The sequence below is a fragment of the Mustela erminea genome, chromosome 3, assembly GCF_009829155.1.
Source record: "Mustela erminea isolate mMusErm1 chromosome 3, mMusErm1.Pri, whole genome shotgun sequence".
NCBI lineage: Eukaryota > Metazoa > Chordata > Mammalia > Carnivora > Mustelidae > Mustela > Mustela erminea.
The window spans coordinates 48,130,375-48,143,003 of NC_045616.1; the positions used below are offsets into that span (position 1 = coordinate 48,130,375).

General features: G+C 37.1%; 1 long non-coding RNA gene across 1 annotated transcript in view; it reads left to right on the forward strand.

Moving 5' to 3' along the window:
• The window catches only part of LOC116586144, a 108,690-nt gene that overhangs the window by 9,186 nt on the left and 86,875 nt on the right, over window positions 1–12,629 (forward strand). The gene's annotated exons all lie outside the window — the stretch shown is intronic.

Below are 12,629 nucleotides of genomic sequence, written 5' to 3' on the forward strand. Positions count from 1 at the left end.
TTCAAAGATGCTTTAGGAGTTTTGCTTTAAAAGTGATAACCATAAAATGCTTGCCTGCATACTCTAATCACAATTTTGGGAAAAGTGTGAAAGAGGGGCAGTTTTCCATGCTACTGATTACACTGTTTGGTTAACGTTATTGGAGGGTTCAAGAGTCTGTCAGAAAGGTCACATTGTAGAGAGAACTCAAGGTGCTGATTATAGAGAGTAACTAGGGATAATGGAGAGAAATGTAAGTAGGAAGAGGGGACAGCTCTGGTTGACAATAGCAAAGCATTATGCTGATGAGAGAAGACACGTGAGCATACACAACAGAACACACAACAGCATGTATACACATATCATGAACACTCTCATTCCCTCTCTCTGGCCAGTGGAAGATGAAATTCACCCAGGAGGGAGAAGCCACTGAAAGATTAACAGTACCAGTAAGATGGAGGCTTGCCTTTTGTTCAGGAAAGGAAAGTCATCTAACTGTAGTAATTCAGAAGGTTTAATTAATCCATTGTTCATGTTATTTACTTTTTTTAAAATCAGTGTGGACTAGTAGAGTGATACGAACATACAAGGTAAAGTTCCTAATAAAGTATTTCTGTGGTACTCTCCTAGCTTGATACCAAGCTCCTTTTAGTTAGCTGATTAATTAATTCCTATATGCTGGGTACTTTATTTGGGCAATAATTTGGCCAAAACAGAGAAGGTCTCTGCCTTTTTGGAATCTATGGTTTATTTGGGGGAGCAAGCAATAAGCAAGTAAATTGTATTTAAATATAAATTATGGTAAGTACCAGTCTTATAAACTCCGATCTAATTTTTATAACTTACAAAGAAAGTTGTGCTTATTTTTGTGAATTTCAAGTTCTGCTCCTTCCCATTTATTATTAACATTTATTCTGTACTTCTAAGCACTGCGTTAAATGCTTTATGCATTGTTTTATTTAATACTTACAATTAATTTAAGGGACATGTACTATTGTATTTATACAGTATGGTTAAATAATGTTCCCAAAGACATACTACTGATTAGAGAAGGGACTAAATTCAAACCTGGGGCTCTTAGTGTGTCAAGCTTTTTCTCTTAAGAGCTTTGCTATACTACCTCTCTGGTTAAAGGATAAGACCTATGATCCAATATGCTAATATTTCTAATTAGTTGCTACTCTGTCATATATATTTAAATGTGAGAACATGCACAAGGAATCAACAAGGGAAGAGAATTTCTCTACCCTATCCAGGGTCATCTTTACTATTTCTCTCATCACACAGCTGGGCTGTTGAATGTTGCTATAGAAAATCACAAAACTATTCTGACTGGATCTGTACAGAGTCATGCTTTCTAATTTTATGGCTGCTCACAATTCTTTTGCTGACTCCCTATCACATTTCCTACAGCAGCATTTCCACCCCATCCTCCATCTCAGCAAAAGCCTTTATTTCTGGCTTGACTGATTAACGTTTGGAAGTGTGTTCTATTGGAGAACTCTTTTCCTGGTCCTCTTTGTTTTCATGTTTTGCAGGAAGGAACAGCAGTGGATGAGTACTTCCTGTTCCCCCCGTACTCTTACCCATGAGAATGAGTGATTTAGTTGATAGTGCAAGTAGACTCTGACATCCACAAGTTCACATTCTTTTATTGGGCAGGTTGTATGCTTCAATTAGCTGCTTCCTTTGCTTACCCTTCTTCTACGTCTTCCAGAGAAGCCTGAATGTATTCTCTTCTCTCCTTCATGTGACTGCTTACCAGGGCTGGCAGAGACCAGCCAGCCGGGCATCTGTTTACTCAGTATAAACCACGAAGTCCGCATATGTCAATGTAGCATTTGCTGTGTGGCTCTTACTGATCTAGGTTCACGGGGGAGGAAGGGGGTCTAAAGATGTTTTTTAAAATTTTTATTTACTTTTTAAATTTCTTTTCAGTGTTTCAGAATTCGTTGTTTATGCCCCACACCCAGTGCTCCATGCAATACGTGCCCTCCATAGTAGGGTCTAAAGATTTTTAAGACTATTCAGGTCTTCAAGGACCTTACACACTGTTTGGCAAATTGAAGCCAGTAACAGTAAAAGAAGGCTTATGCCTATAAAACATATCTATGTTTCTAAGAAAACACACAGACTATAGAATTCCAGAGCAACTAACAACAGTCTGTGTCAGCCATGTGAACACCAGAGTATGGAATTCCAGAGAAATAAGAGATCACTCTAGTGGAGATGATCAAAAGGAAAGGTCCCTTTCAATAAGATGAAATTCTCTACAGTTTAAATACTCTAAACTTACTTGAAATTATATACCACCATTCCTCCATGAGAACGGGAAATGGTGCCTTCCCTGTTTCAATTAATCTTTATAATATTATGAGCTCTGAGGAGGTATTCTTAGGTCCATTATATGGACACAGAGCTGCCTACAAAAGTCCTGAGAGGTTAAATAATGTACTTAAAGTCACGTGGTTAATAACTGGTAAAAAATAAAATCCCAAATTTGACTCTTTTGATGTTCATGGTGTTTTCTTAAAACAAGGGCACTTTTCCAAGCTGGTGTGGGATAAAGGACTCTGGATAAGATTAGGAAGGTCAGAGTTTGAATATTGGATCTGCTATTTGATGTGTGCAATCTTGGACATTTTACCTCCCTACTCTTCACTGTCTTTTGTAGAAATAGAGGTAAAAAAAAAAAATCCCACCTACTTCGAGAACTTTGGAAAAGTAAACACAAGATAACCCATCCATTTTGTAGTGTTCTGACCTAGAACTTTATTTCACCTAAGAGCTGTGTAAGTAACCACATTCTTAGCAGCATGAACAGAGACTGGGTTCCCTGGAACCAGACTGTGAGATGGGGAGTTGCATGGCCAACTTTCACCAGAGAGTGGTCTTGGGCCACGTGTTTAAAGAAGTAAAGAAGGAAGCAGGGTAGTATTGGGTAGAGTGAGCAGCTGGATGGCCGTCTGATCATGGCAGGATCCCTGAGGCTGGATGGCTCTTCAGAGGACTCAAATCAAGGCAAAGGAGCCTTTAGTTTTGTTTCCGTCAATAAGCCAGTCATTGGCTGTGAGTTGCCTCTCTCACCTTGGGTAGGGGAGGTCCCTGCAGCTGAAGGCAGTCCCCAGTGAGGGGTGTTACTGTTCATAGAGATGTTTCCAACAGCCTGAAGTGGGTGTATCAGTCCTCAAAAAGGACATCTGGGTAGAGCACTGCAGGATCCACTGAAAAAAGATGAAACCCTCAGAGCCTTACCGCCTCTGCCACGTTCTCTCCGTGCTCGCTCCTGTTTCTTTGCTCTTCCACCCTTATGCTTACCGTGCAATTGGCACTTTCCTTCCTCCTTGAGTTGCCACTGCAAGGCTATGTCTTACATCTCTGAGCTTCCCGCACTGAGGAGAGGGCTGACACGTGGTAGAAAAAGCTCCGTTAATATTTGATGTTGGTGACGCTAATGGTGGTGATGATATACCAACTGTCCTGCTGAGGACTGAGGAGTCTGGGAAAGAAGATAAGGCCTGATTGATTTTATTTGCCAAATATATAATCATAGACTATAAACTAAAGGATGTGAAAGAATCGCTATAATTACCAAAGTACGTTAGACACACAGAAGTGCTCAATATATTTCTGGAGAGTGGATGAGGAAGAAAATGAGTCAGAAGACAATAAAGGGGGCACATGGCTGGCTTTCATTCTGAGCATAACTCAGGCTCACTTTGGACATGGACCGGGAAGTCAGAAGGACTCCCTGGAGATGGTGGTCTTGAATTGGGCGTGACAGTATGGGTAGAATGGGGTTTAGAGAGGGAGGCTAAGGCGGACGTGGTGTGGTAGGTCCAGGAATCTTCTATGGCAGGAGAATCTGACCTGAGGGGTTTGAGTATGCACAGGGGCAAGGAAGGACACTTGGCTTGCCCGGGGTGAAGTATATTTGGGAGTGGACTGCCGGAAGCAAGGCTCAGTAAGTAAGGGGACTGGAAGAGATTGTGAAGGGCTAGTGAGACTGACAGTACTAAGTCATGATGGGGTCCTTATGTGGGGCATGAAAAATGGAAAAAATGTATTTTTAAGAAATAGCTGGCTCAGAATGGATTGGAGGGGAAATCAGTGAGAGTCAGAGTGACCAGACAGAAGGCTGCAGGGGCATTTAAATGTAAGGGATGAAAGGCTGAACAAAGGTGGTTGAAGACAGAATCAAGCATAAGGGTGGAGGTGAGGAGTTAATCTCCAGGAAAGAAAAATATGAATCAATAACATGCTGATTTTTCCCACTTTTTTATTCCTTAAATCTAAAAATGTTGCTAAGGATCAGTGACAAAAGGACTTCAAATTTCTGAAGTATTTATTATCTTTTTAAAAAAGTTGATGCCACGATCCACAATACATCTATGGTTTTAAAAATACTGAGACTTACCTGTACAGCACAACCACGGTGACTGTTTTGGCTTAACTGACTAGGCTAGTTAAATGCTAACTCAGTCCTTTCACTCAAAGGAGCCGCTGAGTATCTGCTCCTTGTATAACTCCTCTGTTAAGTGTGTTCACATTGTAAAGTGACCAGTTAAACCAATCACTCGATTTAGCCCAAACATTTAAACCAACTGTCCAGCATTACTTATCTCTATTTCTGTCCCTCCTTCCCCACCTATGATACCTAATCTACCTACCTCCCTACCTCTATCAGCAAAACTGAAGTTAGGTGATTTATTTCCTGAGCTAATTTTGTAGTGATTTGGTTTTGCCTCAAGGCAGGTCTGGTACAATGTGACCTTGGTTGAAAGAGGATGTCTCTCATAAGTGCGGACACGATGAGTGATGTATGCGGAATTTATCATAAATATATCAACTCTGATATTATTTTATAAATGCAAAGTATATCAGAATTCTTTTTTTCTTTGTTTTTCATCTGTTCTAATTTAAATTGCATAACTTCACGAAACAAAAACACATGAGTCTACTTAAAAAGTGTCTAACCTGACTGAATCCTTAATTTGGGGCTATGTAAAATTCAAAATCTATTCTTTTTGTATGTCTATACATTTTTCAACGTAACCATCTGTGCCTATTAATTAATTAATTACATTTTTATAATTTTATCTGTTTTATCCCATTACTACTTATATAAGATTAACGTATCTTAAAAATTTATTGACTCTGTAGCAAAATACAATGGTTGAGATTATACTCTCAATTCCTTTCTCGTCTTAGATTGCTAGGCAGATAATTTGGAAGGGAGAAGCATAGTTTTCTCCTTCATGTTTCTTGATGTATCTAGTCTTTGTGTTTAATATTTGAAAAGCTGATAGCCATTACATTGAATTATTTTAAAATTTAACTTTTTATTTTGAGATAATGGTAGATTCACTTGCAGCTGTTAAGGAATAACACAGAAAGATCTATGTGCTCTTCAGCCATTTCTTTCAATGGTAACATCTTGCAGCACCATAGTATAATAACACAACCACAATATTTACGCTGATATAGTCAAGTTATAGGATATTTCCATCACCACAGTGATTCCTTGTCTTGTAGTTTCATAGGCTTAGCTACTTTCCTTCTCTCTTCTCTGTCCTGTTCTCCACTAACCTATGGGGAACGTTTCTCTGATTTTAGCATTTCAAGAATGGCACATAAATAGAATCTTCAGGTATGTAACCGTTTGGGACTGGCTTTTTTCACGCAGTATAATTCTCTGGAGAGTCATTCAAGTTGTTGTTTGTATCAACACATTTTCCTTTTTTATTGCTGGCTAGTATTCTAAAGCATGATTATGCCACAGGTTGTTTAAACATTCACCTGTTGAAGAATATCTGGGTTGTTTCCAGTTTTTAGCTGTTAGAATAAGATCGCTATAAATATTCATATATGAATTTTTGTGTCCATATATCTTCATGTCTTTGGCATAAGTGCCCAAGGGGGCAATTGCTGGGTAGTATGGTAATTGTGTTTTTAAAGAAGCTGCTAAACTTCTCTAGTTGGCTACCCTCTTCTAGGGTAGATGTACGTTTATATTCTCACCAGCAATATATAAATGATCGTTTCTCTGCATTATTGCCAGCATTTGGTATTATCACGAATTTTTTTTATTTCTACCATTCTGCTAGGCAGGTGGTAGCATGATAGTGGTTTAATGTGTACTTCCATAATGACTAGTGATGTTCAGTATTATTTCAAGGACTTACTTGCCATCTGTAGATTATCTTTGGTGAACTGTCTCTTCATGTTTTTTATCCATGTTTTTTAAAGATTTTATTTATTTATTTGATAGAAAGAGAGAGTGTGTGAGCACAAGCAGGGGGAGCGGGAGAGGGTAAAGCAGGCTCCCTGCTGCACATGGAGCCCCATGCAGGCCAATCCCAGGGCTCCAGGATCACGACCTGAGCTGAAGGCAGACGCTTAACCTACTGAGGCACTTAACCTACTGAGCGTCCTCTTTTACTCATTTTATAATTGGGTTTTTACTACTGAGTTTTGAGACTTCTTTAGAGTATTCTAGGTACTATTCCTTTGTTGGATATGTGATTTTCAAATATTTTCTTGCATCTCTTGTAAAACGAAAGAAGGTCTCTTGTAAAACAAAAATTTAAAAAAATTTACTGACGTTCCATGCACCAATTTTTAATTTTATGAGTCACTGTTTTTAGTATTAAACCTAAGAAGACTTTGCTGAGCCCTAGCTACTGAAGATTTCCTCCTGTGTTTTTTTCTGAAGTTTTATAGCTAAAGTTTCACATATATGTCTGTGATCCATTTTGTGATAATTTTTGTAGAAGGTGTTAGGTTTATGTCACTTTTTTTGGTTTTGTTTTGTTTCTTGTTTTGCATATGGAGGTCTAATTGCTGCAGTACTAATTGAAAAGTCCATCCTTGCTGATTGAATTTCTTTTGTACCTTTGCCAGATATCAGTTGAGCATATAAGTGTGGTACTATTTCTGAATTTTTTGTCCTGTTGATCCATGTATTCATCCCCCCAACAATAACATACCGTCTTCATTACTGTAACTGTCCGGTAAACTCACTATCAGGCAGAGTGATAGTTCCCACCTTACTCTTCTTTGTCAAGATTGTTTTAGCACTTCTCATTTCTTTTTTCCTTTCACATACATTTGAGAATAATATTTTTTTAAAAGATTTTATTTATTTATCTCACAGACAGAGATCACAAGTAGGCAGAGAGAGAGAGGAGGAAGCAGGCTCCCCACTGAGCAGAGAGCCCGACGTGGGGCTCGATTCCAGGACCCTGGGATCATGACCTGAACCGAAGGCAGAGGCTTTAACCCACTGAGCCACCCAGGCACCCCTAGAACAATATTTTCTAAATCTACAAAATTATTGCTGGGATTTTTATAGGAGTACATTTGGGGAGAATTTTTAGCATATAAGACCCATGCATATTTTGTTAGATTTACACCTTAGTATTTACTTTTCTTTGAGCAGCTATAAATAGTATTACATTTCTAGTTTCAGTGCATGTAAAGATTCCTAGCATGTAGTAATATAATCTTTTTTCCTGTTTACTTGAGTCCTGCAATCTTTCTGAACTCATTTTTTACTTTGACTTTGTTGTTGGTATTACCGTTTTTAAAAATTCCTGGGGATTTTCTATGTACACAATCATGTCATCTGCAGATAAAGACATTTTTGCTTCTTCCTTTCTTATCTATATGCTTTGTCTTTTCTTTTATGGCCTGATTGGAGTGGGTAGAGTTTCTAGCACTATGTTGAATAAAGATAGTGAGAGGAGACTTTCCTTGCTTTGTTCCCAATTGTAGGGGAACACTATTCAGCTTTTTAAAAAATATGTTATGTTATGTAGTTTTTTGTAGTTGCTTTTAATCATGTTGAGGAAGGTTACCTTTATTTCTGTTTTTTTTTTTTGACAGTTTTTATTACAAGTCATGTTGAATTGTGTCAAATGACTTTTCTGGTTTAACTGAAATGATCACATACATTTTTCTTTAGCTTGTTAATATGGTATATTACATTGATTGATTTTCAAATATTGAACCAGCATTGCACTTCTGGAATAAACCCTACTTGCTTGTGACATATAATTATTTTTATAACTTGCTGAATTATACTTGTTAAATTTTGTGAGGAATTTTTACATCTGTGTTTATAAGGGATATTAACCTGTTGCTTTCTTTGTTTTTACTTTCTTTACTTGGTTTTGGTATCTGAGTGATACTAACTTCAATCAGTAAGTGTTCCTTCCTCTTTATTTTTTGGAAGAGATTTTGTAGAATTGGTGCTAATTTTTCCTTCAAGTTTTGACAGAATTCTCCACTTCACCCTGTGGGCTTGGAGGACTAATCAGGGTAGTTTTTAAGTTACAAATTTAATTTCCTAAATAAATATAAGACTAGTAAAACTATCTGTTTCTTGTAGGATGAGCTGTGTTAGTTTGTATTTTTTGAGGAACTGGGGAATTTCATCAACGTTGTCAACTTATGTCGAGTTGTTCATAGTATTCTCTTATTATCCTTTCAGTGCCATCAGAGTCTATAGTGATAACTCCTGTTTCATTCCTGATATTGGTACTATACATCTTTTTGGTCAATCTTGCTAGGAGGTTGTCAATATTATAGCTGTTTCCTAAGAAATAGCTCTTTGTTTCATTGGTTTTATCATTTATTGTTTTCAATTTTATTCTTCTCTTATTTTTAATATGTCATTTTGCTTGATTTAGGTTTGTTTTTCTCTTCTTTTCCTAGGTTCTTAAGATAATAGCTTTAATTATTGTTTGAGATTTTTACTTTTTTCTAGTCTGTGAATTTAGTGCATAAATTTCCCTCTCAGCACTGTTTTAGCTGTGTTCCACAAATGCCGATATGTTGTATTTGCACTGGCATTCAGTTCAGTATAATTTTTGACTTACCTCAAGATTTGCTCTTCGATCCATGGATAATTTACAAGTAGGTTGTTGAGTTTCACAGTGTTTAGAAGTTTTCCTGTTATATTTCTCTTATTGATTTCTAGTTTGAGTCCATTATGGTGAGAGAACATACTCCAAATGATTTCATTTGTTTTCAGTCTGTTGAATTCTGTTTTATAGGAACACAATATGACCTGTCTTAGTATATAATCCACAAGCACCTGAAAAGAAGGTGTGTTTAACAAATGTCAATTAGATCCTGTTGGTTGATAGTGTTGTTGAGTTCTTCTTTGTCCTTGTTGCTTTTCTGTCTAGTTCAGTCTGTTACTAAGAGACATGTTGAAATCTCCAATTATGTTTGTGGATTTGTCTATTTCTTCATTTAGTTCCACTAATTTTTGTGGCTTTGCTGTTTGGTGAATGAACATTTAGCATTGTTATATATTTTTGGTAGATTGACCCTTTCGTTATTATATAGTATTGCTCACTATCTCTAGTAATATTCTTTGTTGTAAAGTCTAATTTGTCTAATATTAAGTAGCCATTTCTGTTTTTCTCTGTAATTTGATTGTCTTAAATATTTCCTATAGACACATTTAGAACCTCATTAGACAATGTTCTAATTCTTTGCTTTAACTATCAAACATGATTAGAAAAGTCAAGAAAAGAGGATACCCATTTACTCTTTTCCCCCCTCCAGATCTCCTGCTTGTCTTCTACTTTGGGCCACTTTTTATTAAAGTTGCTACTCCACACTTCTTTTCCAGATCTGTAAGTCTTACTGCTTTCCCCTGTTACTAGCCACTACTTACCAGCTGAACTTGTTTTTATTTTTAGTGTAAATGTTCACATATTTAATAGTACCTTTAAAAAAGCATTACTGCATTTAAAATGGTTCTAAAGTTTATCTACAAATAGCAATATAAGTTAAAAAAACACAAACTTGAAGTAAATAATATAACATTAGCTATAGTACAAATAAGAGTAAATGTGTGTGAGTCAAGTTATGTCACAGCTATATTCACTTGCTTCTGGAAGAAAATGAAATCTAATTATTAGATCTTTAAACAAAGCTAACAAAGATAGTAAAGCCCTGGAATGTAAAAGGGAGATGTGAGAAAGAGCATTCCCAATGAGCTCAAAAAGTTTTGAGACACACATTTGATGTGTACTCTGGTCTGCAGCAAGATCTTGACATTGTCATATGACATTAGGATAGCAAAATAAGTAAAAACAGTGTTTTTATCTTACACTAATTTTTTACACCAAGAGATAGTCTGGAATAAAAGCCAGTTGAACCCTTGACAGTCCCCAAGCAATGTACAAGGAAGGAGTTGCACAAGCATGAAAAAGCAAAACCACAGTAAATCACGTGATTGAAGTAGACAGATGCTGCAGGTGAGTATGGTTTTTATTTTAAATAAAAAACGAACTTTACTTTCATTAATACGACATTACATTGTATGTTTTTCCAAATTTACATTCCTCAGATACAATTTACATGAGGATTTTTTTTGTTTCTAAGTTATTTTATATCTCCGTGTTCTATTTTACTGTGAACTTCAATACAATGATAAATCTTACTGTTTTAAAGTACCCTGGTTATTTATACAGTAAGGGCTAATGGAAGAAAGAGTTCCAGATCTGTATCTAGAAAGTTGTGTGGGATGTTACTTACTAGATCGTAGAGTCTGATTAGAGACCTTTGGGAGTACTCCTTTCTCCCTGGCCTTTTGTAAGCAAAGACCTTGCTCTTTGGGAGCATTTTTTACGTTGCATTTTAATTTATTGATATGCCTTTCTCTCATGAGAGTGTGAGTTCCTGGAAGGCAGGGATCAGCACCTTATACGCTTGTGAGCTAAGCCAATGTATTAGAAGGGATGAATTTTATTGCAAAGTTTATTTATAACATTTTATAAATGGTAATTTTGAGGACATGAATCTGCTCTAGCTAGTTGCAGAAATATTGCTTTATTATCATTTGCAAAGTGGAAATGAACTGTAATATTTATCAATCTATTAACTCATATGTATTTGACACCTACTCTGGGTTCTGCAATCTACTGATCACTGTAGGAATATAAAAATAGTACAAAGCATAATTCTCTCCTCCCAGGAGTCTCTAGTTAGGAAGAGAAAACTAATATATGAAACAATTCAAGTAAATCTAAGCTTATATACAGCCTCGGCCTAAACTGGGTGGGATAGTATGCACATTAGAGGTTCAAAGGAGGGGCAGAGTCCAGAGGACTGGAGGATCAGGGAAGGGTTCCTGGAGTGGATGAGACTTGATTAGGGTCTTGAAGTATGGGGCAGGGTTTGGGTAGATTGAGGAAAAGACAAGTGGTTTTGGAAGAATGAGGAGTTTCTTGAGGAAAGGATTTTAAGTAGGAAATACATTTTTTAAAAAGATTTTATTTATTTATTTGACAGAGAGAAATCACAAGTAGTCGGAGAGGCAGGCAGAGAGAGAGAGAGGAGGAAGCAGGCTCCCCGCTGAGCAGAGAGCCCGATGTGGGGCTCAATCCCAGGACCCTGAGATCATGACCCAAGCCAAAGGCAGAGGCTTTAACCCACTGAGCCACCCAGGTGCCCCAGAAATATATTTTTAAATTAAGGAAAAGAAAGAAGAGGTCCCAAGAACCATTGAATCTTTTGAGATATGCTTCCTCTTTGTGATATGATGAGAATCAATCCTATTTCCCGGAAGGATGGTGAGTGACAGATAATGAAAGAGATTCTTTGGTGAGTGGGGGGTCAGGATAATTGTTGTTCCAACCTGATGGGCCATCCTTATTCTAGTCAGAAGAAACTCAGTGAGCAAAGACTAAAGCTTCTAAATGGGGGAGAGATAATCGGAGACTTCTGGGAGAGAGAACACTCAGTAAGGAGAACTACCCTAGGTCCATATCTTTAGCTTGCAAGGGTGCCCAAGGTGACATGAGGGCAGTGGCCTCAAACTATTAAACAATGAACTCATTAAGAAAAGGACTTCTGGTTAAGGATTTATTTTTTTCCCCCCAACCATTGCCAAATACACAGACCCTGGCATGGATAAATATCCTTAAACTTGAAAGATTATGCCCATGTGTAAATTTAATACATCAGTGTTTAATTATGTAAGTCATGTATTTTTGGTATTTGTTTTGAACATGATTTATGAAGTGTTGGCTTGTAGAAAATTGGCACATAGAGATATGTTGAAACAGGTTTAGAATCTTTATCAACACAAATTTTACATAAAATACACATTTTATATATCCTAGTAGTGTTATCCCTCTTTCTAACACATTTAAAGGAGGACACCTATTTTCACGTTGTGGGTCTTAAAGATAAGTAAGAAAAAAAAGGACCCATCAAACAATTCTCTAGGTTTCCCTAGAAAATGTTCTCTTTGCTCCATATGTGCTTTGAGTCTTAACTAAATTAAACTCATGCCTGGACCAATGTCATTTGAATTTTAAAGGTTACGTACATAGAATGTCAAAACAACCATTGAAAACACATTACTGAAGTGAAGGATTGGCCAAGATTATTTCCACGGTTCCTACCACACTTAACATTATCTAATTCTACGAATGAGAAACACTCTATCTACTGCAAACGGCTCGGTTTACACTTTGCTAAGCAACTGGTTGACTGGCTTTCTTGCCTAGGTTCCAGATTCTTTGGGGATGCAGGCACAACCTCTCGCAAAGCAGCAACCCCCTCGAATCACAAGTTGATCACAAAGTAATTGTGGTAGCAAAGCGATGCGCGAGGCAGCTGCT